The following is a 27457-nucleotide window of genomic DNA, read 5'->3' on the forward strand; positions in this document are numbered from 1 at the left end:
TTCTGCATTTCAGACTGTTTCATTGACTGAAGGCTACTCCATTTCTTCTAACGGATTCTTGCCCACAGTAGTAGATACAATGGTCATCTGAGTTAAATTCACCCATTCCAGTCCATTTTAGTTTGCTGATTCCTAAAACGTCAGTGTTCACTCTTGCCATCTCCTGTTTGACCACTTCCATTTTGCTTTGATTCATGAACCTAACATTCCAGGTTCCTATGCAATATTGCTCTTTACAGTGTCGGACTGGAAGAGGTCAGTTTTCATTACAGTCCCAAAGAAAGGCAATGCTAAAGAATGTTCAAACTACCGCACAATTGCACTCATCTCACATGCTATCAAAGTAATGCTCAAAATTCTCCAAGCCAGGCTTCAATAGTACCTGAACCATGAACTTCCAGATGTTCAAGCTGGATTTAGAAAAGGCAGAGGAACCAGAGATCAAATTGCCAATATCTGTTGGATCGTCGAAAAAGCAAGAGAGTTCCAGAAAAACGTCTACTTCTGCTTTATTGACTATGTCAAAGCCTTTGACTGTGTGGATCACAACAAACTGGAAAATTCTTAGAGATGGGAATACCAGACCACCTGACCTGCCTCCTGAGAAATCTGTATGCAGGTCAAGAAGCAAGAGTTAGAACTGGACTTGGAACAACAGACTGGTCCCATATTGGGAAAGTAGTATGTCAAAGTTGTATATTGTCACCCTGCTTACTTAACTTATATGCAGAGTACATCATGAGAAATGCTGGACTGGATGAAGCACAAGCTGAAATCAAGATTGCAAGGAGAAATATCAGTAACCTCAGATATGCAGATGACACCACACATATGGCAAAAAGCGAAGAAGAACTAAAGAGCCTCTTGATGAAAGTGAAAGAGGAGAGTAAAAAAGTTGACTTACAACTCAACATTCAGAAAACTAAGATCATCACATCTGGTCCCATCACTTCATGGGAAATAGATGGGAAAACAGTGGAAACAGTGACAGACTTCATTTTTTTGAGCTCCAAAATCACTGCAGATGGTGACTGCAGCCATGAAATTAAAAGATGCTTGCTCCTTGGAAGGAAAGTTATGACCAACCTAGACAGCATATTAAAAAGCAGAGACATTACTTTGCCAACAAAGGTCCATCTAGTTAAAGCTATGGTTTTTCTAGTGGTCATGTATGGATGTGAGAGTTGTACTATAAAGAAAGCTGAGCGCCGAAGAATTGATGCTTTTGAACTGTGGTGTTAGAGAAGACTCTTGAGATTACCTTGGACAGCAAGGAGATCCAGTCAGTCCATTCTAAAGGAAATCAGTCCTGTACATTCATTGGAAGGACTGATGCCAAAGCTGAAACTCCAATACTTTGGCCACCTGGTGTGAAGAACTGACTCATTTGAAACGACCCTGATGCTGGAAAAGATTGAAGGTGGGAGGAGAAGGGGACAACAGAGGATGAGATGGTTGGATGGCATCACTAACTCAATGGACAAGAGTTTGAGTAAACTCTGGGAGTTGGTGATGAACAGGGAGGCCTGGTGTGCTGCAGCCTATGGGGTCACAGAGAGTTGGACACGACTGACTGAACTGAACTGATGGTAACTCTATTTTTAGTTCTTTAGTAGTAGTAGTGAAAGTCAGTCAGTCGTGTCCGACTCGTCCGACTCCAGGGGCTATAGCCAACCAGGCTCCTCTGTCCATGGGATTCTCCAGGCAAGAATACTGGAGTGGGTTGCCATTTCCTTCTCCAGGGGATCTTCCTGAACCAGGAATCGAGCCCAAGTCTACTGCATTGCAGGCAGATTCTTTACCGACTGAGATATGAGGGAAGCCCTTTTAGTTCTTTAATGAACCTCTATACACTTCTCCATAGTTGCTACAGCAGTTTACATTTCCAGCAACCGTGTAGGAAGGTTCCCTTGTCTCCACACCCTCTTCAGCATTTGTTATTTGTAGACGTTTTGATGATGGCCGTTCTGACTGATGTGAGGTGATACCTCACTGTAGTTTTAATTTGCGTTTCTCTAATAATTAGTAGTATTGAGCATCTTTTCTTGTGCCTGTTGATCATCTGCATAATGCATAATGATGCAATATAGAAATCTTTTTTCTTCAATTAGGTAATTCATTTGGGTAGCATTTATTGAATGTTTCTTTGGTTACCCACTGTTTGAAGTCTACCTTTATCATATAAAAAATTGCCATATATTCTATATGTGTTTGTATAATGTTCCTTTGATCTCATTCTGTATTGCTGTGTGTTTACCACACTCTTTTAATGTTATATTATTGAAAGTAGCTTTTAAGTTTTCTCTTACTAGACTTTCAAAAATGTTTGTCTTGATTTGGGGGGAAACTAGTATGTCTTTATTATCTATACTTATGCACCTTAGTGGAATCTTCCCTGTCTCTGTACTCTTGGGGACTTTACTTACGCTGTCTGGCTCCCAAGAGCCTTTCCCTGGCTTTCTGTCTAGATCGCGGAGTTTTCTTTCTCTCAATAATGTTGCCCGTCCCCATCCCTGCCCCCACCCGCCACGCCTCAGTGTTGCACAGTTGCACCCACCAGAGCCCTCCTCGGGTGAAGGAATAAGGGGGAAAACGGAGAAGTGAGGCTGCCTTCCCCAACCCCAATACTCTTCATGCCACCCAGGCTCCTTTTTCTAGTTTCTTAGGAGATTGGAGCCAGTTTTCTCTTAGGCTTTTAAGTTTCCCTCCTCACTTGTACAACTTTATGACTTGGACTGGCTTCAGAGCGGGTCAGCAGAGAAAAAGAAAAGGAGCTGTGAACTCCCCATCCCAAACATGTACACTTTGCAGCTTGCAGAAACCCTTTTTATTCCAGTGAGAACGAGGGAGTTTCTCTTACAGTTGTTGCTGTGTGCACCTGCTGCGTAATTCTGGGACTCTGACACACCCTCATGTCAAAGTGGTAAACAAGAAAGGATCTTTAAAATAGCGTGAACTCACTGCCAGATTGATTGTTCTTCACGTTTTGACTTCCCTCCCCAGTTTGCCTGCCATTGTTTATTTTTCAGAGTTCTCAGGTAGCTGCTTTTAGGATTCTCTCCAGAGTTTTTTACTAATTGTAATCAGCAGGAGAGATATAATGGGCTTTTACTCCATCTTGGCCTTCACTGAAAGTCAAGATATTTCATTTTGAAAATAATTTTTGTTTTTATTTTCTAAAAATTCTTTCTTTTTCCTTGGTTACTACATTTTATGACAGTTTTCTTATTTTATGCATATATTGTCCTGAATCTCTCTGAAGATACCAGTTAAAGTTAAGAACATTTTATTTCTTTTTGTTGCCTTTTTTTTTTATGGGTCTTTGTGCTTTGCTTTTTCACCTTAGTGCCTCTTTTAGTTTTTATTAAGTAGCTGATGATTTTTGGCTTGTTGTTCAGTTACTCAGTCGTGTCTGACTCTTTGCGACATCAAGGACTGCAGCACACCAGGTTTTCTTGTCTGTCACTATCTCCCAGGGTTTGCTCAAACTCATCTCTATTGAGTTGATGATGCCATCCAACCATCTTATCCTCTGTCACCCCCTTCTCCTGCCATCAGTCTTTACCAGCATCAGGGTCTTTTCTAGTGAGTCTGCTCTTCTTATCAGATGGCCAAAGTACTGGAGCTTCAGCTTCAGCATCAGTCCTTCCAATGACTATTCAGGGTTGATTTCCTTTGCGATTGACCGGTTAGGTCTCCCTGCAGTCGAGGGTACTCTCAAGAGTCTTCACCACCACCACAGTTTGAAAGCATCAGTTCTTGGCTATTCTTATTTATAGTATTTTTAAATGAAGGTCTAAACCAGTGTTTGTCCAACTTCAGTATATGTAACGGTCACTTGGGGACCAAGTTTAAATGCAGATTCCTAGCCTTATTCTCAAAACATCTGATTCAGTATGTATTGGTGGAGCATCCAAACAGTTAAGGTAATTCTGATGCTGGTAACATCTTGGTAACTGTAAAGGTTACCAAGGTTATCTGTAAAGGTCAGTTCTCCTCTTCAGAGAATTGTATTCTCCACTGAATATTATCTCTGACCACATGACTCTGCAAGTGGTTTCCCACTTGCTGTGGTAAATGGGATGTAGAGTTCCTTTTTTCTTTTTTTTGCAGTTGCAAAGACAAGGCTAACAAACTTCTGCTGTAAGTGAAAGTGAAAGTCACTCAGTCATGTCCAACTCTTTGCAACCACATGGCCTATACAGTCCATGGAATTCTCCAGGCCAGAATACTAGAGTGGGTAGCCTTTCCCTTCTCCAGGGGATCTTCCTAACCCAGGGATTGAACCCAGGTCTCCCACATTGCAGGAGAATACCAGCTGAGCGACAGGGGAAGCCAGGAATACTGGAGTGGGTAGCCTATCCCTTCGCCAGGGGATCTTTCTGACCCAGGAATTGACCCAGGGTCTCCCGCAGATTCTTTGTAGGCGGATTCTTTACCAGCTGAGCTATGAGGGTAGCCTCCACTATAAGGAAGGGATTTATCTACAGGGAGAGTTCTGATTAGTTCTGCGTTGTCTTCCCTCAATCACAGTCTATTGAGATTGTCCCTAACCTGCTATTATCTCCAACTCAAAGTTCATACTATAAGTCCTCTGACAAAGACTTTAGACCCACAGTAAATGCTGTGGTCAGCATTTACCGTTTATCATCAGAGTTTTTATTGGTTATCTTTGGTGATTTTTCACTTAGTTGTTCTGTGGCTTGACATGAGGTGTTTGAGAAGAAGTGGATACTCAGTCTGCCATCTTGAACTGGAAATCCACTGTTACTTTTAAAGTGATGTTGATTTCTAGTATGCCAAAAAGTGTTTCTTTTGAATTCTTACATAAAACAAACATCATAAAATCTGTAGCAGGATCATAACTTATTCCTACTGACTCAGGTATATGAAAAAAATACAACTTTTCTATTTTTCTAAAAGTCCTGTCTTTTGATGAACCCTGGTATTGGGTAACTGGAGGAAGAGTACCAGTGTTATTCCAAGCTGGTAAATTAAGTCATATCTAGTAATTTAAATTGATCTCTTTGGATACTAGTCATTCAGGTGTCATCTCTTTTCTCTCACTTTCCCACAATGGAATCTGGGCTTTTGGATGCTTGTGTGACCTTACAGTCATGGAAGGATACCAGAACCATCAAGTCCATGTGCTGTTTTCTCTGGTTTCTTACTGGTCTCTCCTTTAAAGTAACTGGTCAGGCTATTTCCTGGAATTGTGACTACTGTGGTGCTACCAGCACTGTCCTAGAGTATTCTTCAAATGTCTGAAGCTGAAGTTTACAACTAATGTTACTCTCGATCTGTTCTCTTGGTTCCTGGGATCTATTGCCATTTGCCCAGGTGTCATGGATAACCTGAGGTCTGGTTTGGGATTCCCATCGACTCACTAGCCAGGTGGTCTCTTTTCCAGGCCTCTGCTGTGGAGCCGCTTTGCCCCTGTTACAGGGACCTCTTCTGGCAGACTTAAAATCACCATCTTAAGATACCTTTCTGCACTAATTTAGAATTTCCCAGAGCCTTTCATGGCACACAGGAGAAAAAGGAGACCCCAGAGCAGAGCAGGGTCCCACATCCTTCCTCTGTCGGGTTGGGCTTCCGTGCGTATGCTCTGGTGTGGCTCGCTCCAACTCGTGCTCAGTGGGTATGTGCTTGGTCACTCAGTTGTGTTCGACTCTTTGGCCCCTCCCCCGTGGCCACCTTGGACTGTAGTCTTCAGTCTCCTCTGACCGTGGAATTTCCCAGGCAAGAATACTGGAGAGGGTTGCCATTTCCTTCTCTAGGGGATCTTCCCTACCCAGGGATCAAACTCACATCTCTTGTGTTTCCTGCGTGTGCTGACAGGTTGTTTACCACTAGCGCCACCTGGGGAGCCCAGGGTGTGTATGAGGGGAGATTTTGGCTTGGTGGGGGTGGGCAGTGGAGGTACACAGGATGTTTCTGGAAGGCGGCAGCAGCAGCAGCAACAGCAGCAACAAGAAGCAGAGTAGAAACCATTCTAACTCCTGGATTTCCTCAGTCTTTCAGACATTCCTTTGCTTTTGCAGCCTCCACCTGGATTGGGTAAAGGAAGTACTGGTGTAATCACTTGCTTCTCCTGTCTCAGTCTTAATGTCTTTATCCCACAGTCCTTTGGCCAGGATCAGGATTTGTGGGGTTTTTTTTGGCTATGCTGAATCTTCGTTTCTGTGAAGGCTTTCTCTAGTTGCCTTGAGTCGGGGGCTACTCTAGCTGCAGTGCACAGACTTCTCATTGCAGTGGTTCTCTTGTTGGGGAGCACAGGCTCGAGGACCAGGAGGCTTCAGTAGCTGTGACACATGGGCTCAGTAGTTTCAGCTCTGGGGCTCAAGAGCACAGGCTCAAAAGTTGTGGCCCATGGGCTTAGTTACTCTGCAGCATGTGGGATCTTCCTGGGATCGAACCCATGTCTCCTCCATTGGCAGGTAGATTCTTCACTGAGCCACCAGGGAAGCCCCAGAATCGGGAGTTTGAGGCTTTAATTTGCAGTCTCTCGGTTTTATCCTCCTTCTTCCCTGGGTAGTAGGCATTATGTTCTAGCTGTCATGAGCAAAAGGGATATCTGCTCTCCAAAGTGAAAGAAACTGCACTCTTGAGTCTTTCAAGCTTGGTCAGAAAACATTAGTGTAAAAAATGTCTTTCTTTGGGAAAACCAGACTTTCAAGACTTATCTTGCTGCAAAATCCTTTCTTTAACTGAAAAGGCAAATGTTAAATATTCTTTTCTTATGTATCTAAACTTCTCCAAGGAAGTGGTTGCTACTTGTAAAACAGTAGAAAAGAAGGAAATGCAAATAGGAGAAAATATAACTGTTTTCCTAATCATTAAGGTATATCTACCCAGGGAGGCCTGGCGTGCTGTGATTCATGGGGTCGTGGAGAGTCGGACACAACTGAGCAACTAAACTTACTTACTTACCCTCATTACTCTTCTTTTTCAAAATTTCCTTGTTTTTCCTTATACATTTACTCTTATACCCTTTTATTGTGGTATAGATTCTTATATGACTATATTTCTAAAACATACTTTAGTTTTTATTTGATTTATATTAAGCCTGTAATTTTTGGATCAGTTTGTATCTTAATAATAATTTTCCCAAACAGGAAAATAATCTGTCTATATTTTTTCCTGTCTTTAAGAAACAGTCATCAGTAAGGTTTGTAAAATTTTGAAACATGACTTTAAAATATAGAGCTAATATTCTTTTTTACATGATTTTTTTTTCTGTTTGTGTGTGTGTGTGTAAGAAAGCAAAATCCAGTTTGCAACTTGGTTGCTTCTGCTTTGTGGCTCTTTCCTGTGTGTTCCCATGGTACTTTGTTTATTTGTTTTTTCTAAAATTCCTCATATTTGTATTTACTCGGGTGGATCAGGTCAAGGGCAGGGACTTAGGTAGTGCTTATCTTTATTTGCCTTGCTGCTGCTGCTAAGTCACTTCAGTCGTGTCCGATGCTGTGCGACCCCATACACGGCAGCCCACCAGGCTCCCCCGTCCCTGGGATTATCCAGGCAAGAACAATGGAGTGGGGTGCCATTGCCTTCTCCGAAAGTGCCTAACAAACTCCTGCTCCTAAGAGGCTTGGGGGAATGCACTTCCTGTACTCCTTCCCTGATTTATTTTTCTCCATAGTACTTACTGTATTCTAACAGACTACATTATTTACTTGTTTTATTTATCATCTCTCTCCTCTCACTAAATTGTAAGTGCCACCATGGCAGAGATTTTTAACTGTTTTGCCTATTACTGTATTTCTAACACCTAGAAGAGTACCTGAACAGAGGTGACTAGTGATTATTTGTGGAATGATTAACTAATGAATTGTTCATATTTAGATACTTGCCTGAATTATACTGTATGATCCATAAAATATGATAGGTATAAATGCTGATATGGAATAAATTTATGTAATCATAAAACTGTAGAGTTCAGAAGCTAGGAAAACTGTAATATCATCTAATTCTGTCTCATTTTGGGAAATGACCAAAAGGTGAAATGACTTGATTTAAGCCCAGGGTCAGTTATTTGTAGAGATGGAACAAGAATTGAGAACTCTTGAGTAAAATTTAATAATTAATACTGATATTTGGATATGTGGTAGGAAAGATGTGTGATTATGGGTAAGAAAAAGGAATCAGTAGTTAGGTATATGTAGACAAGTGATCTGATCTCCCAGGCATCAGATTCCTCCTCTGCAACCAAGAATAATTCTACCTTTCTTATAGATCATTCTGAGACATGTGTGAGACAAAGCATATTAACTTAAAAATGCACACTGCCTGGCACTTGGTGAAGGCTCAGTGAAGGTGGCTCCCACCTTATTACTATTTGGAATATTTTTCTTGATATCCCAGTGATATACCATTTAGGTTTTAATTTTTCCTTCATAGCACATTAACAGAATTTGCAATTGTGTATTTAATGTCTCTTTTCTCTGTTAGATGTTAAGTTTCATAAAGGCATCTTTACTGTGATGTATCCAGTTGTCTTATTCAATGCCTGAAACTTGATAGACACTGCATATGTATGAATTAATTAACTTGAGAAGTTTGCTAAGAAGTTTGAAAAGAGAAACGTTTGATGAAAACCTTTTGACTAACGAAGGTTAAGAAGAATAAGTTGGGCAGCTTTATATTAAAGCTGTACGTACCTTCTTAGTCTCAAATCAAATACTTCTAAGGAACCTTATGCTTTTAATTTGTTTTTCCCAAGTAAACTGCTCTGCTGGAAAGCAAATTCACTGACTTCCTGGAAAGGATATTAGTTGAGTTTATAAGATACTGTTCATTGTAAAGGACTAAATTAGCTTTTTGGGGACCACTCTTGGATAAGATAAACTGATCCATTGAGGTACTCGATCTGTGGGGCTAAGCGATTAAGCACCTCAATTACAGTCTTGAGGCCGTTGTCCAGCAATCAGTCTATCTATCTCTTGTTACTTTACCTAGCTTCATTTGATGAAAATCAGGAAAACTGTTTTTCTCCTCAAATTGCTATCCCCTCCTACTTTTTTTTGTACTGTTTTGAAGCAGTAACCATGGTTACTAGTAAGCTCCTTGGAGCTTTGAAAACATTAGTCAGTTTCACAGCTGGAGGTAGAGTGATCTAGATAAAAGCAGAAGAAAAAAGCTGACTGTGGTTTTTTTCCTTCTGTTGGAACTGAGTTCTTTCAGTGGGGAGCACTTCACATAAAGTGAAATGTTCTTTATTCCCACCAGAGTAGACCATGTTTTCATTTAAATTAACAGTAGGCTAGCACCTGGCTCCTTTTTAGAGTCAGGAAAGGGAGGTAATGCTACCACTCACCTGCCCTCCACCTGAATCTCCTCCCTCTCTACCCTCTTCTCTTCTCTATTTCTTTACACCTCCCCAGGGCCAGTAGTGAGTGAAGTAATACTGACATTTGAGACCCAGATGGATAAGGTTATGAAGTTGCAGCTTTGGATTAATGGGGTAGGTAAGGGGAGGAGTGAAGGAGCACTAAAATCTTGGTACAATGGTGAAGTGAAAGTCGTTCAGTTGTGTCCGACTCTTTGCCACCCCATGGACTATACAGTCCATGGAATTCTCCGGACCAGAATACTGGAATGGGTAGCCTTTCCCTTCTCCAGGGATCTTCCCAACCCAGAGATCAAACCCCAGGTCTCCTACATTGCAGGCGGATTCTTTACCAGCTGACCCACAAGGAAAGCTCAAGAATATTAAAGTGGGTAGCCTATCCCTTCTCCAGTGGTATAGTGGTACCAGGAGCATATTTGTTAGGACCAAGGACCACCTCTTGTGAGAGGCCCAGAATAAGTGATTTCTAGAAGTAAATTTTGAGGGATGGTGGTATTGAGAAGAGAAAGGAAATTTATATTTATTAAGCATCTAGTATGTACATCTGAAGCTTCCCAGGTGGCACAGTAGTAAAGAATCCATGGGCCAATGCAGGATACCCATGAGACATGAGTTCAGTCACTGAATTGGGAAGATCCCTTGGAGTAGGAACTGAACTGAGGAAATGGCAACCAATTCCAATATTCTTACCTGGCAATCTCATGGGCAGAGGAGCCTGGAGGGCTACAGTCCATGGGATTGTAAAGAGTCGAACACAACTGAGTGTGCATGAGCATGCACACACATGAACACACACACACCCATGAAGTACCTGCATTAGTACTTTCTACTGTATTATGCTATCTCTTACTCTAGGCTGTGAAAGGACTCTGAAAAATTTAGAATAGCTGATGTTTATACCATTGTGTTTCTTGGTGCGATCTAGACCAGGAGTTGGCAGACTACAGTCTGTGGGCCAGATCCTGTCTACAGTCTGTTTTCAGTAAAGTTTTATTAGAACATAGCCACCATGCCCATTCATTTTTGTGTAGTCTATGATTGCTTCTGCTGTTGAAGGCAGAATTGAGTACTTGCTATCCTGTATAGAGACTGGATAGCCTGTAAAACCTGATGTATTTGCTGTCTGGCCTTTTACAGAAAAATCTGCTAACCCCTGATCTAGATGAGCTGGATCAGTTCTTCTTGGACCAGGTACAGGAAGGGTTATATTGGGAGGAAACACACTCATAGGCTGCACTCCTGTGGACATAGAATAGTGGCATCTTGAAGGGACGATGCTGGGGATTTGGATAAAAGTGGTGGGCTTTCTGGCCATTTTCAGTCGTAAGCCCAAACCTAGCTTGTGAGAGGAAACTTTACATGTGATCTTTGTATTTTGTTTTCGACATTTCTTTGCCATCTTCTGTTCCTACGTACATAGCCTTGTCTGTAGCCTCAAATGGACTTAACTCCAATTCTGTTTCCTACACTTCCATAAATGTAAACTTAATGGTTTTAATTGGAAATGAACTTGGAGATCATCTGCTCCAATATCCTTATTTTACAGACTCCAGAAACCGAGTTCCTAAGAACTTATCCTGTACCTGATGTCACAAAAGCAGGTTAGTTGGAAATCCTGGGAATAAAGCTCTGATTTTTTGACTAATTTCCTGCTGTCTTGCATAGAGGCATTTACATATGAAGTCTACCCTCACCCATATATCTGCAGCTCTAAGAAATCTTCTTAGAAATCTAAAGAAACAACCAAAGAGGAGAGAAGTGCTAAATCTAGATTCTAATTTAACTCTGCTACTGGTTATCATTTTTAGTAAGTGTACCAATCTTTGATAAACTAGAAGATAAATTAGGCTTGTAAGGATGACTGTAAATTAAGTTCCAGATATTTGCTGGGAAATATGCAAGTTATTCAAGTAAACACAGTAATTCCTCAGTAATTTGTAAGTAAAACATTGTAGAATCAAGAATCCCTGTTGCTATAAGTGGAGTATGTAATTGTGTTTAAATGTTTTTCTTTTGTGAATTGTACAAACTGTAATTTATAATAAAACAGTTTAATTTATGACTTCATGATCTAATGAAAAAATCTTCCTTAAGAAAATTAAATATTGTTTAACTAAAAATACAAAAAGGAATATGCCAGAAATTGTAGCCTTTTATATTCCTGATACTTTTTTTTTTTAATATTCCTGTATACTTTTATATTCCTGATAGGGATATTGCCATAACAACTGGGGCAGAGTCATTACGTATTTTCCTTAAATTCAGTACTGGAAAGGCCTCTCCCTTTATTGCATCAGAAAATAATAATAGAATTTCTTCTTGCTAGTTCCCCAGGGACCCATTTTAGACAGGAGAAATCCTAACAGCAGCATGCACACACACACAAAAATCTACATTGGAACCTCTACTGTAAGAGCAGATATTAGTATCCTTTTGGCTTATTCTGAAGATGATTTGTAAAACCTTAACACCAATATTCAGAGAAGACAATGGCAACCCACTCCAGAACTCTTGCCTGGAAAATCCCATGGGCAGAGGAGACTGGTAGGCTGCAGTCCATGGGGTCGCTAAGAGTCAGACACAACTGAGTGACTTCACTTTCGCTTTTCACTTTTCACTTTCATGCATTGGAGAAGGAAATGGCAAGCCACTCCAGCATTCTTGCCTGGACAGTCCCAGGGACGGGGGAGCCTGGTGGGCTGCTGTCTATTGGGTCGCACAGAGTCGGACACGACTGAAGTGACTTAGCAGCAGCAGCAGCAGCAACACCAATATTAGATGCATGTATTTAATTAATCGCTACAGAATTGTATAATTGTTTTTTTTTCCCTCTGTGTGTTAAGTCAGGCCCCTCTACTTTCTTTCTTTTTACATTGGAAAAGTTAATTTTTTTTTCTTAGCAATGTAAAATAATGAGCAAATTTAAGTTGCAGCTTAATAGACTTAACCTATCTTAATTATAAATTATGATGTGATGAAACCATTAAACTCAAAATACATGATTGCTATTTAATCTTTCAGAAATTTAAGCCATTTTAGCCATTAAATATTTTGTATTTTATTTATATCTTTATTGAAGACCTATCTCCAAATGGATTGTCCAAATAAAAAATCAAAAGGAACACCTATTTGTTTAAATTTGGAATTCCTAAGTAAATATTTTTATTATAGTTGGTTCATTAGAACTGAGATTGAGATATAATCATAATGGGTTTGGGTGTCAGTTAATTTGGAACTCTTGATTTACCAGCATAGCTTAATTATCTAAGCTAGTAGTTTTCAGTTCTTCAAAACCAGGTTTCTCTTTGATAGTCATAGAAGTAATTGATTCCTCTTTGCTATTACTTGAAATTTAAAGTAAATTTCATTTGTTAAAAAGCCAAAAGATTTAGGTACAAAGTGCTTTTTTTCCCTCCAAACTTATTAACATGTCCCCAGTTTATTGAATTCTGTATAAATTTACAGAACAGAAATTTATAACATGTTTTCCTTGGACCACTTCAGCAGGTCATTAAACTTTCTGATACTATATACAAAGTTTTGTCCTTGTGAAAATTATTTTGAGGTAAAGTGTCTGGCTTTTTATTGAAGTCTGAAAGCTGTCTATCACCCAAATCAAAAAGCATTTTTTAATAAGGCTTCTAGAAGCTTCTTGCCTTCCAAAGGAATAGTGAAGGTAAATTTGCTTTGCTTTCTGTAGAATCTTGGCATGACCAACTTCAATTTTTCATAGGTGAGGAAATGGAAGCTCCTAGAAGTTAAGTGACTTACTCAAGGATATTGTAGTTAAATCTTTGTTTAATTAACTTGGGTTCCTCTAGGGCTCTTATGGCATCCTGACAGATTTCTTAGGACTTTTTTAACCTTCCAGCCTATACACGAAGGTTGTTGAACTTTCAACTTGGCAGCAAGATATTTGAATACAAAGCTTATTTATAGGTGCAATAGAGATCTCTCATAATTTGCTCCAGTTGTTTCATGAAACATTAGCATGATACTCTTCATGTAGTTTCGTAGAGGATCTATATATGGAGGGCCCCTAAAGTCCCAAAGGAAAATCTCTGAGTCTTCATGAAAAAGTCGTGTTCGTATGAAAATATGGGAGTAAGGTCGTGAGACTTCAGACTAAGAAATCTCAGGCCTGTGAACATTTTGTTCATTCATTTTAACATTTTGTTCATTCATTCATGTTTATTATGTGCCCACTATCGGACTATAGGTTTAACTAGTTGATAAAGAATGCTTGTGATAAAATATGAGATTGTGTTCATTTAATAATATCACCAGTTTAATTAATGTTGGAAGATGCTTTCCTTTCTAATTACTAACCCAAAGAAAAAAATATTGTACAATAATATTGACAGCCATTTTATATAATGGTCATTAGTACACCAATCTAATAGAGTTGTGAAGTATTATAAATTCTCAGACTACTGGTAATTAAGGAGATCTGCTTGTTTAAATATAAGACCAATGCAGGGGGAGAAAAAAGATTTTGTTTCGTTTACCATGTTACACTGTCTGATAAAGATTTAACTATTATTCTTAAGATAATTTTTTAACTTAAATTTAGTTTAAATTTAGTGGTCATATTTTACATTGTGAACATAGATCCTGAATTTTTTTATTACTTGGTAATATATGGTAGTGTAGTTTTAAGTGTGGAAAAAAGTGTATGGCAAATGTGTGGCAAATTAATTGGAAGTATCCTTGCTGCTGCAGCTGCTAAGTCACTTCAGTCGTGTCCGACTCTATGCGACCCCATAGACGGCAGCCCACCAGGCTCCCCTGTCCCTGGGATTGTCCAGGCAAGAACACTGGAGTGGGTTGCCATTTCCTTCTCCAATGCGTGAAAGTATCCTTAAATGAACTTAAATTTCAGTCACTCTTCATGTGTACTTAAGGTGCTTTCAAAATAAGGATTTTATGATTTCATATGTATTTCAAAGATCAAAAGACTAATCCCATTTTACAATGTTTATTTTACATAGTGTGCTTGAGATTTATCAACTGCAAGATTTGTGTGTCTTTCCAATTCGAGTTAATCAGTTTGGCTTTTTAAACTGGAAAAAGATTCTTCAACATTCTAAATCTTACTCTTCTAAGATTCCTTAGCCAGTTCTTATAAAGTAATCACTCCAAAGGAATAGTAACAATGTAGTATTTATATTGTGCTTGTTTTCACATTCTGTTCTTTTAAAATGTTTTTACTTTATTTCTGTATTTTTAAGGTATATAACTGGTTTCCAAAGGTGACTCTATGATGAATGATATTTTCATTAATAGGCATTTAAGATTCAATTGATGCAGGAACTTCAGTTAATATATGAGTCCCTTCCCTGTGCTTCCATGAATAGTATCTTGAGCTCATAACCGTATAATATTTATTACATTATTTTAATTATTTGTTTCCTCAACTAAACTGCCCCATCTCCAAAGTCCTTGAGGAGAGGGATCTAGACCAACTTTGAATCTTCAGAATGTATGATAGCACGCAGCAGACAGTATATGTTTTTAAATGAATAAATTGATTGAGGGACTACCCACATTACAGAGGGTCATTTGCTTTATTCAAAGTCTCCTGATTTAAATGTTAATGTCATGGAAAAAAACCCAAACAAACAAACCCTTCACAGCGACATCTAGACTTGTGTTTGACTGTATATCTGGACACTATGACTTAGCCAATTTGACACATAAAATTAACCATATAGGTACCACGTAAGTAATTAATTTCAGTTGGAGAAAAAGATTCATTAGTATTTTCATAAATTAGCTATAAAAATTGAAATTAGTGTAAGAAATACCAAGTTAAAATTAAAAAGAAACATCCATGGCTGTGGCTAGGAATATATTTGTATAATAGAATTTTTATGTCAGTGCAATATGGGAAAACAAAGCATATGAACAAGTATAACATAATACATAATAGAAAATTTGCAAGAAACAATGATCAGAATAGGGTTGAAGGCAAGTATTCTTAAAGAATAGAAATTTTGATCAAATTTTGAAGAAAGTGTATGGCTATGCATATATATGGAGTTGGGGGATAATCCCAGTAATTGGAATATTAAAGCCTTATGAGAAGCTGAGAGAAGAAAAGACAGGGAAAAACCGAAGGGGGGCCTTGAATATACATTTTATATTTTTTAGCTGGGCAATTACAAAAATTTGTGAGGAATAATTAGGAGGAAAGTAAGTAAATAAAAAACATTTCTTAAGGTACTGTTCTGTGTGTATAATGGACTAAAGTGGTTTATAAACCCATGTACATTAATGTAAGAACCTTGGCAAAGATTTGTAAATAGAGAATCCCCAGATCTCTTCGTGACTGATAAGAGAATTGACAGAACTTTGTGATTTAATGTTGGAGACACATTTAAGAGAGATACACTAATTTTGTCTAAATTGGCAGTCCGGTGCCATGAGAATAATGTTAATTTTGACAGTGATGTGGAAATATAGAAAGTGGACAGGTAGAATATGATGAATGATATATAGATAAGTCTCAAGGGGTATTCAATAGGATAAAAGTTACTGTATACTGTACTATAATATTCTAATATTTTACTGTGAGGCATAAAATATAGTACTTTCTTATTAAGGAATTTTGTTCTACTTGGTGAAACCAGCATACTTTTATTATAAACTTTATAGTCTGAAGTTTAATATTTGACGATATCAGACATGAAATTACTGGTTAATCATCTCTAACCATCACATGTATAGTTAGTATGTACTGTAACAAAGACAATGAAAACTGGTAGAAGTTCAAAGTGAGAGGGTGTTTAAGACTTGTCTGGGAAGAGTTTATGGCAGGTATCAGATCTAAGCTCTTATATATAGGATTTGAAATGTTTTACATAGTGGGGATAATAGGGCAAATGGAAAGCCCCACAAATTGGAGGTTTAGTGATGACTAAAAGGTACTACATATTTTAAATAAGACTTTGTTAATTTGGATATCTTGTAACTTACACACAGCTTTTATTTGCTTATTATATATAATCATTTTTATATGACCTGCAACTGTAGATCATCAGTTGTATAATTTACCTTTTTTCCCCTCTTAATTCCCATTCTCTACTTTAATCTGTCAGTGTCAAAAATTCATGAAAATACTGGTCACTTCTTGAGGTAGCATTAAGATTATCTGTTATTTCCTTTTGGTCATTCTTTATTTTGACATTACACTATACGTGCCTTTGTTTTCATTAGTTTGATTTGCCCCTAGTCCCAAGTGGCATTAATTGGGATATTTCTTGGTCCAGAGCCAAATATTCCTACTGTTGTCATTGTACTTGAGCCTATCTTCTCTTGCTTTCTTTCCAGATAGGAGCTTCTTTAAATGATGATAATTCTTCTTATGCCTGCTTTTCAAGCCCCATCTAATTTCTCTTCTCCAAACCGCATTGCCTCTTACTGTTATTACTCCCATGGTAAATCTCTTCTTTGGATTGCATTTATAGCAGTTTTTATGATATGCATAGAATTTGAATTACTGAAATAAAACTGTTTTCCATTACCTCAGTTAATATTGGGTATCTGAGTTTTCATCCAGTCAGATGATTTTTCTTTATAGGTAGTCGGTGTTTTCAAGGTTTCAGTATAAGTTATCATCTTGCAGTACAAAAATGGTATCTGATATTGTTAAGGTTTGTCACAAAGTTAGTCAGAGATAGAATATTTAAAATGTACAATATACATGGAAAACTTTGCATAATTCTGTAGCATCAATATTTTAAAAAATAATACTGTTGATTTATAATCAGACAATGAAGCTACACTTTAAACAATGCTGGGAGAAAAGGATTTAATAGCTCCTTAATATCCTAATCCCACTTCTTGCCCTTACAGTTTCAGTCATTGGGACTCCTCTGGAGATCATTCTGTGGAAAACAACTCTTCCTTTCTCCCACCTTTACTCAGGAGGGCAGAATGCAAGTATTTCTTCCTTTGCATGTACTCTAATCTTGCTTAGAGCTATTATGTCTTCCCCACTTAATTGTTCATTGTTACTACTTCTGTAGTTTCAAAAAATAACCTCTGTGGTCACAATTCAGGAAGAGCATTGAGACTTCCACGTGGCTGTCAGTTAGAATTTACTGAATGGTCATATGATTGGGGAAGTAATTGGATGGTTAACTGCTAAAAGTTTTTAAATTAAATTCTTCATTACATTTATGTGATAACCAGTAGTTTCTTGAATAGTTCTCTAGGTAATCAAGACAATGTATTTTGATTGATAAATAAGGAAAGAAATAGGGTTATTAGAATATTTGAAAACATTGAAGTTATTCTCCATAAAATACTGTTCTATAATCTCCTTAATCCATTTAATAAAAATTTATTGCCTTCCATTAGAAAGTAGACATAAAATATTGTTTAGTATGTTAATGTGGACCAAGCAGTAGTATAAATATCAGCCTAAGAAATAGAATTTTACCAATACAGTGGAAACTCCCAGTGTAAATAAACCTTTCTCAGCAGTCCCTCATTTTGTCACCTTCTACATGTAAACACTATACTGAATTTTGTGACTGTTATTTTTTAATTTAAAATACATTATATATATATATCTATACTTAAGTAATATACTCTATTGGGGCTTCCTAGGTTGCCCTAGTGGTAAAGAACCCATCTGCCAATGCAGGAGATATAAGAGAGGCAGGTTCGATCCTTGGGTTGGGAAGATACTCTGAAGGGGAGGGCATAGTAACCCGCTCCAGTGTTCTTGCCTGGAGAATGCTATGGACAGAGGAACCTGGTGGGCTATAGTCCATAAGGTTGCAAAATGTTGGACATGACTGAAGCGACTTAACACACACACACATACTCTATTGATTGATTTATTTTTGAACAGGATAAAAGCAGTATATTGTATGTGTTCTTCTTAAGATCTACTTTTAAGATTCATTTGCATTGCTCTGTAGCACATTTATTTTCATAGCTAGTTATGAATATGTGATGAATTGCTTTATCCTTATTTTTGTTTTGCTATTATGAACAATACTTCAATGAGTTTTTTACGGTGTCTAGTGGTATATACAAGTACAGGCATTTCCACCTAGGGATAGAATTGCTAGGTCATAGAGTGTATAAATTAGCAAGTTCAGTTTTAGTGCTAAATTGTTTTCCAGCTTGGTTTGTTGCACAGGGTGGCTAGATGTACACTAAAAATTTTCTCTTCTTCCTGGGCACAGAGTTAGGTTGTATTTTCCACCTCCCTTGCATTAGAAATGTCGACTTAAATGAGTTCTAGTCTCTAGAATGTGAGTAGAAGTAATGTATGCCACCTTCAGGCTTAGTCCTCAAAATTATGCCATGTGTGATAATCTAGTTTCTCGTTTCCCATTTCTGGCCAAGTTTTCTTTCATACTAATTCTTTCACCTCCCCTTATATATACTATGCTATAAAGACTAAGTATTCCCTGAACAAGTGGAATACAGGGGGTGATTAGTAAATGTCCTTGTTTCTATTTTTAAAGTTTATGCTTCATATATTTCATAGTTATCTATAGTATTTTGTGTTCTCTAGATATCCTTTATAAAGTAAAGTGTTTGTTAAAAATCTTAATGATTTTTCTAAAAATTTTATCAGAAATGTTGAAGTTAATCAGGTGTTTTACCAGTAACTTTTCGAATCATCACCTGGCTTTTCTCCTTTGATCTGTTAATTTTGTAAATAATATTTATGAATTATTTGTGAATAATATTTATAATAATATTTATTATATCTTTGGAATATTCCTATTCCATACTTCTATTCCTAGTGTAAACTCAGATTGATAAATCTCCCATTCATTTGTTAATAAAAGTTTTCTTTCACTATCTACATTTTTTTTTGATTCTTAGTTTGAATATATTCATAGTAAGGGTATAATGGATGTAACTAAGGGTCTGGTAAGGATGTAACGACTATTTATGAGTTCATAGTGTCCTTTGATCCAAGGAATACCTAAAAGATACATTTATTAAGTAGTTAGGTCAAAAAACTTAGTAAGTATGTGCTAGCAACTTAGCAGCTGTTTGAAAAAATAATACACATGAATTCAAAGAAGAAGTAATATTTTCATTTTATTCTTAAATAGCCACAGTTGCTTACTAATAGGATGTGTGCATCTGAGAGTACTGCATAACTTCTCACATCTTGGGCTTAGCTTGGGCACTGCGACCCTCATTTTCTGTTTCATGTTGATTTCCACATGATGCTTGCTTTTTGTCACAGCACCTACCATAAACTCAGATTCACAACAAAAAGAGGTCATCAGAAGGAATGCAGTATGATTTACTGTTGTAACTGTGAAACAGTATGTGGTATCTGACAGATGTGTGTTGCTGTTACCCTCAAAGGGATTGTGATTGTTTTGCCAGGTTCAAAATAATTCTTGAAAATGGACATTATGGTCTCTCTGCTCTCAACTTCTGGTTTTCCTCTTATCTTTATTAATTTTCTTTCTTTCTTTTCTTCTTTTTGTTACTTGATCTTCTGGCTGTAACTGCTCCCTTCTTTAAATATGGGAATGTTTCCAGAGTAATCCATTCTCTTCTCTTCATACTTTTTTTGGTCCTCTCATCTGTTCCATTATTATCAGTATGTCATTGATTCTGAAGACCTTTATATCCCTCTACTTTGGAAGTCAGCTAGACAGATCTACTTGGATGTCATATTCATAATTAATGTGTACATAACTGAAAATTCATTAGCTTCTCTCACAGACATCTGTTATCTCCTGTAAACTCAGTCTTGGCTAAATGTCTTTAATATACACCTAGACTCCCCTTACAGGACACTTGGTGTTTGTGGGACTTATTTAGAAAATATAATCCTGAGTGGAAATAAAGTTTTAGCCAGAAAGATGCCTCATCATAGCATTGTTTTTAATAGCAAAAAATTGGAACTAAAGTCCTACACTCTGCTTAAAAACTCTCTCTCTCTCACACACACACACACAAGAATATTTTACAGACAATGTAGAAGAATATTTTAATAACATGAGAAGTTGTGTGTATAAAAGTTTAGTGGACTTCCCTGTTGGTCCAGTGGTTAAAAATCTGCCTGCCAACACAGGGTGCACAGGTTAGGTTCCTGCTCAGGGAAGATTCCACATGCCATGGGGCAACTAAGCCCATGTGCCTCAACTACTGAAGTCTCTATCTAAGTCCTTGCACTGCAACAAGAGATGCCATCACAATGAGAAATCTGAGCACCACAACTAGGGAGTAGCCTCTGCTGCTGCGACTAGAGAAAGCCTGCATGCAGCAACCAAGATCCAGCACAGCCAAAAATAAATAAAATTAATAATAAAGAAAATTATGTTAAAAATTTAGTGAATAAAGTTGCTCTTAATATGTGCACTGATCATTAAAACAAAACTATAAAGAATAACATGTGTATTCTATATTTGTAGAAGACTGTATATACAAATGTTTGATTAATTCCAGATGAAACAGTTGTGGGTGGTTTTTATTTTTTTTATTTACGTGTATTTCCTAGACTTGTACAGAAAACACGAATTGTTTTCATAATTCATACCTGCTGACAATTGGAGCTCTCTTTTTCTCCTCCTCCTCTTGTTGGTTTAGTTCAGTGTCTCATTCACCCCCACTGTTGCTGCCTTGGTTCAGCTGCTCAATGTGTCAGAACTCGCCTGTCACAACAGCCCCCTTCACTCTGTTGCTCAGCTGCCAGAACTGTCTTCCTGAACATCTTGGTTGGGTTCTTCCTTTGCTTAACCTTTCCAGTTTAGGTAACTAAATGTTTCATCTCCAAACCCATCAGGAGTAGAGTGAGTTTTGAATGTTTTCCTGTGTTATTGTCTGAAGGCCTTCAGCCTACTGGAATTTGACCAGCTCCAAGATGGCATGTAACATTTTCTTTTAACCCTAACCAAGTCACTTCTAACCAGAGAGCAGATAGTCATGCCAGATTGGGGTTGGAGGAAGGGAGGAAGAAAGGGAAACAGTGGGAGGGAAAATAAAAATTGAACTCAGGTGTTTGCAAATCTTTGCTCTTTGCTCATCCCTTATGTTCTGCCTGTGCAACCTGTCACACTTTGTCCTTGCTTTTGGACTTTTGTTTGTTTGTTTGTTTACTATTGGAAGGACAATTTATTGATTTTTTTGAGTATTTAGTCAGTAAGAACAAATAGCCAAATAAAGAAAATCCATCCATTTTAGTGCCAATTATTATATCAACAAATCCTATTAGGAGTATTTATTGAAGCATGTCATGCTAATAGTCCCAGAGTGTAATTATACTTGCAGATTTTTCTTGCTTTCAGGGAGTCTCTAACATGTTCCAGATGGTTAAATAGGAAAGAGTAGACATTTTGTACTGTCTTTTCAATTATGATTAGGAATTTGATGTTACTTACTACTTACATTATTGCTTTTGTTAGATCTAAACATGAGAGGAATTTAAACAAAATGTGTTTTTTTTTTTTAAAAAAAAAAAAAAACTCTTCTACTATGGTCAACACTTAACAGGACCTTTCATAGATTCTTTCCCTCTGTTAAATTGTTTAATTAATTTAAGCATCATTAAAATGAGATAATTACCTTATAAGTAGTCATTTCTTTTTTTAATGTAATCCTTAATTTATTCTTGGAAAGCATTCACTTGGATTTGTTTTAGACTTAAAATTACATGGTGAACTTTCTTGAAAGAATTTACATGAGACCGAAATAGAATTATTTTCCAAACTTTCAAAGGTTCTTTGACCTTTTTCACAAACTAATATGACCCTGGATTCGGAATCAGTGTGACGTATACTTTAAATTTTGCTAATAATGATAGTGATGACTTTCATTTGTCTATTCATACTCTCTTGTCTGCCATTAATGGACTATCCAGCTTCTCTCATTTGAAAGGCAGTTTACCAAAGATTAGGCATATAGCCTTTGATTTCGGAATGGAAATATTAATGGATCATAGAGATCCAGACCCATAATCCTTGACTTCATTTTGGCCTTATATTAACCAGTTTGCTAACTGGTTAGTTGGCCTGAAGAAATGTTGTTTTTAAATAAAAAATAGAATACTCTGTCATTCAGTTTAACTGCCTATGTGTTTTCATAATATAGTTGTTGTGTGGTGGGGGGACAAATTGTTCTTCCTTAGACTACCATTCTCTGTCCTTGGAGCTCTTTTCAAGAGTTCTTGCAAAGTAGAAAACAAGTAAGAAACATAAAAAATGTAATACCAACATTATTTTTTTGGTGATGAATAAAACCAAGCCATTCCTATAGATTTTATTGGAGTGAAAGGGGTAGTTTACCCCTATCATCCAGCAAGACTTAAGTTCCCCTCAGTTGATTTTAAATATCTTTGTTCCTTCTCAGACTTTCCTGTTTCTCATTAAGCTACTAAATCTTCATCTCTTATTGATCTTCTCTCCCCCAAACTCTTCCATTTTAGTAGAGTTGCTCTTTAGGAAAAAACTAAACTCTTGTAGTTTAGGTGTTACATTTCATTTTTAGCTCTTTGAATATGGACTCTTTCCAAACCCTGGTCTTTTCTCTTGCAGTATGACAAAAGCAGAGAGGTAAATTATGTTGCAGAATGATGCCACAGAAATAGGCATTCTCCAATTAGTAGAGACTAATCTAACAGTTTTACTACTTTCATCTTTCTTTCCTCCCTGTGTTCTCACCACCAAACCTTTGCCTAATCCCTTATGCTAATAATCTAGTTTGTCCCCCTCATGCCATTCATACTCCTCTTGAATTTGTTTAGAAAGATTTGTAATGTCCTTTGACCAGTTTAATGATCCTCATTCTCTGAGCTTTCAACTCCATGCCATTCTTGAATTAGAACATATTCACTAATTCCACAAATTAAACTTCTAAAATGTTGTATACCTACTCTGTGCCAGTTTAAAAATATACACCTGATGTTTTACAGTCTAATGAGTAAGGTAAGTGGTATACATAATCACACAAACAAATATGTGAAAAATATTTTTTTAATTCTGTGAAGAAAAAGTTGAAACTGTCATGGAGGGCTGATTTTGATTACTGGAGTAAGAGAAATTGAATTGGAGTTAGAGCTTGAACAGTGAATAAGGAATTGAGCAGGTGAAGAAAACAGGAGGGATTATTCACAGCAGAGATTGTACTGTAGTGAAGGCTGTAAAATGGGGAAAAAAGACTGGGGAATGGAGAGGAAATTAAGGACAGATTAGTGTGGCTCTAGTGTAGCGTGCTATGTATTGTGAGTTTTGGGTTTTGTCATATGTGAGATAAAACTTCATGGAAAGGGTCTAAGTAGGAATAGGGCATCAGATTTGTATGTCTATTGATTGATGATTTATTTTTGAAATAGACTAGATGGGGCTTGGTGAGTAACATACACAGTGTATGAGAGTGAAAAAGATTTCAAGGGTGATAACTGAGATTCTGGTAGCAATTCTTTTGAAAATAGTGTATCTCCAAAACAGATGTATTTATAAGAATTATTAGTATTAAAATCCACTGGTATAGGCTTTTCAGTATTTATCTCTTTAATGTGAGTATAAAAGTAGATATAAGAGTCATTAATATTTTAGAGTTAGTAGTTGATATGCAGGGTGTTTAAACACACAGTTTTGGTTTTCAGGTGTTTTTCCCCTTTTTTAAGGGGAGCAAGTAATCAAAATTAATATACATTAAGATACGATCCCTGGGGAGAAGAAAATGGCAAGCAACTCCAGTATTATTGCCTAGAGAATCTCATGGGCAGAAGAGCTTGGTGGGGCACAGTTCATGGGATCACAGAAAGAGTCGGACATGACTTAACGACTAAACAACAGCAACATTAAATGAACAGCTGTGGAGTAGGTACAAATATTATCCTGGTTTTTGTAGTTGAGGAAACTGATGCATGGAGAGGTTAAGGTCAGAAAGTTGGTAATGGTGGAGTTGGGCTCCAGAGTCCATACTTGATAATGCTTTATTACTACTCTTCGTTTCTAAGGCAAACCATTCAATATCACGGTAATCCAAGTCTATGCTGAAGAAGCTGAAGTTGAACGGTTCTATGAAGACCTACAAGATCTTTTAGAACTAACACCCAAAAAAGATGCCCTTTTCATTATAGGGGACTGGGATGCAAAAGTAGGAAGTCAAGAAATAGCTGGAGTAACAGGCAATTTGGCCTTGGAGTACAGAATGAAGCAGGGCAAAGGCTAATAGACTTTTGCCAAGAGAACACACTGGTCATACAAACACCCTTTTCCAACAACACAAGAGAAGATTCTACACATGGACATCACCAGATGGTCAACACCGAAATCAGATTGATTATATTCTTTGCAGCCAAAGATGGAGAAGCTATATACAGTCAGCAAAAACAAGACCAGGAGCTGACTGTGGCTCAGATCATGAACTCCTTATTGCCAAATTCAGACTGAAATTGACAAAAGTAGGGAAAACCACTAGACCATCCAGGTATAATCTGAATCAAATCTATTATGGTTATACAGTGGAAGTGAGAAATAGATTTAAGGGATTACATCTGATAGAGTGCCTGATGAACTATGGACGGAGGTTCGTGACATTGTACAGGAAACAGGGAGCAAGACCATCCGCAAGAAAAAGAAATGCAAAAAAGCAAAATGGCTGTCTGAGGAGGCCTTACAAATAGCTGTGACAAGAAGAGAAGCAAAAAGGAAAGATATTCCCATTTGAATGCAGAGTTCCAAAGAATTGCAAGGAGAGTTAAGAGCCTCCTCAGTGATCAATGCAAAGGAATAGAGGAAAACAATTGAATGGGAAAGACTAGAGATCTCTTCAAGAAAATTAGAGATACCAAGGGAACATTTCATGCAAAGATGGGCTCAATAAAGGACAGAAATGGTATGGACTTAACAGAAGCAGAAGATATGAAGAGGTGGCAAGAATACACAGAAGAACTGTACAAAAAAGATCTTCACGACCCAGATAATCACAAAGGTGTGATCACGCACCTAGAGCCAGACATCCTGGAATGTGAAGTCAAATGGGCCTTAGGAAGCATCACTACGAACAAAGCTAATGGAGGTGATAGAATTCCAGTTGAGCTATTTCAAATCCTGAATGATGATGCTGTGAAAGTGCTGCACTCAATATGCCAGCAAATTTGGAAAACTCAGCAGTGGCCACAGGACTGGAAAAGGTCAGTTTTCATTCCAGTCCATAAGAAAAGCAATGCCAAAGAATGCTCAAACTATCACACAGTTGCATTCAACTCACAGGCTAGTAAAGTCATGCTCAAAATTCTCCAAGCCAGGCTTCAACAGTACATGAACCGTGAACTTCCAGATGTTCAAGCAGGTTTTAGAAAAGGCAGAGGCACCAGAGATCAAATTGCCAATATCCTCTGGATCATGGAAAAAGCAAGAGAGTTCCAGAAAAACATCTGTTTCTGCATAATTGACTATGCCAAAGCCTTTGACTGTGTGGATCACAAAAAACTGTGGAACATTCTGAAAGAGATGACCTGCCTGACCTGCCTCTTGAGAAACCTGTATGCAGGTCAGGAAGCAACAGTTAGAACTGGACATGGAACAACAGACTGGTTCCAAATAGGAAAAGGAGTACGTCAAGGCTGTATGTTGTCACCCTGCTTATTTAACTTATATGCAGAATACATCATGAGGAACGCTGGGCTGGAAGAAGCACAAGCTGGAATCAAGATTGCTGGGAGAAATATCAATAACCTCAGATATGCAGATGACACCACCCTTATGGCAGAAAGTGAAGAGGAACTCAAAAGCCTCTTGATGAAAGTGAAAGAGGAGAGTGAAAAGGTTGGCTTGAAGCTCAACATTCAGAAAACGAAGATCATGGCATCTGGTCCCATCACTTCATGGGAAATAGATGGGGAAACAGTGTCAGACTTTATTTTTCTGGGCTCCAAAATCACTGTGGATGCTGATTGCAGCCATGAAATTAAAAGACGCTTACTCCCTGGAAGGAAAGTTATGACCAACCTAGATAGTATATTAAAAAGCAGAGACATTACTTTGCCAACCAAGGTCCGCCTAGTCAAGGCTATGGTTTTTCCCATGGTTATGTATGGATGTGAGAGTTGGACTGTGAAGAAAGCTGATCGCCAAAGAATGGATGCTTTTGAACTGTGGTGTTGGAGAAGACTCATGAGAGTCCCTTGGACTGCAAGGAGATCCAACCAGTCCATTCTAAAGGAGATCAGTCCTGGGTGTTCATTGGAAGGCCTTATGCTAAAGCTGAAACTCCAATACTTTGGCCACTTCATGCGACGAGTTGACTCACTGGAAAAGACTCTGATGCTGGGAGGGATTGGGGGCGGGAGGAGAAGGGGACGACAGAGAATGAGATGGCTGGATGGCATCACTGACTCTGTGGACATGAGTTTGAGTGAACTCCGGGAGTTGGTGATGGACAGGGAGGCCTGGCGTGCTATGATTCATAGGGTCGCAAAGAGTCGGACACGACTGAGCAACTGAACTGAACTGAACTGAACTGAAGCATCCATATCAGATCTCCTGCTTTGGGCTCCTGAGGGTGAGAAAAGACTTAAAATACTGAGCCCTGGATAGCCCAGATAATACATGATAAACACTAGAGAGATATGTTTTAAGAACAGTAAACTTATTAATTTCATAATAACATCAGATCATCAGCACTACTCTTTTTCTCCCTATTCATTCATATTCCTCTTGTCTTTTTTGGCTCTCAGTGTATTACCTATCTCTTGGTTTTCATATTTTTTCTTCTAATTGTCTACATATCTTTTTGGAGTATGGATTTATCTTGTGCTTTTCTGTCTTCATGTAGTCGCTGAGTGAGTATGCTCAGCCTCCCTTCTCAGCATTGTTTCTGTATTCCCTCACATGTTTGGCTATGAGTCATCAGGACCCTCAGTCATTAGCAGGATCCATCTGGCTTCAGTTACTGCCTGGTTTTAAAAAAGTACCTGTAAAAACTCTCAGGTTTTATGGAAGACAGTGGCATTATTTCACAAAGATTTTATCTTTAGTGTTAACTACACAAATGATTTTTGGGGAGTGCTCTTCCTTGAAAGGCAGAAAATGACAGAACCTGGGTTTGTGGTTGACTAGATGAAAAAATGCTGCCTTTGTTATATTCGATTACTACTTTCCA

The 27457-nt window shown here is 37.8% G+C and overlaps 1 protein-coding gene across 11 annotated transcripts in view; it reads left to right on the plus strand.

Annotated features, from left to right (window-relative positions):
- NCOA1 (nuclear receptor coactivator 1) overlaps positions 1-27457 on the plus strand; it is a 216191-nt gene that overhangs the window by 77022 nt on the left and 111712 nt on the right. For 2 of the 11 annotated variants that reach the window (XM_088841224.1, XM_088841223.1), the window contains exons 3-4: positions 10899-10953; positions 17210-17292. The exons of 7 other annotated variants lie outside the window; for them this stretch is intronic. The gene's annotated coding sequence lies outside the window, so the exon portion shown is untranslated. The remainder of the gene's footprint in view (positions 1-10898; positions 10954-17209; positions 17293-27457) is intronic. 2 more of the 11 variants (XM_055399631.2, XM_055399628.2) reach the window with 1 other exon arrangement.

Source organism: Moschus berezovskii, chromosome 11 (genome assembly GCF_049115385.1).
Source record: "Moschus berezovskii isolate FMDL1 chromosome 11, NW_MosBer_1.0, whole genome shotgun sequence".
Lineage (NCBI taxonomy): Eukaryota > Metazoa > Chordata > Mammalia > Artiodactyla > Moschidae > Moschus > Moschus berezovskii.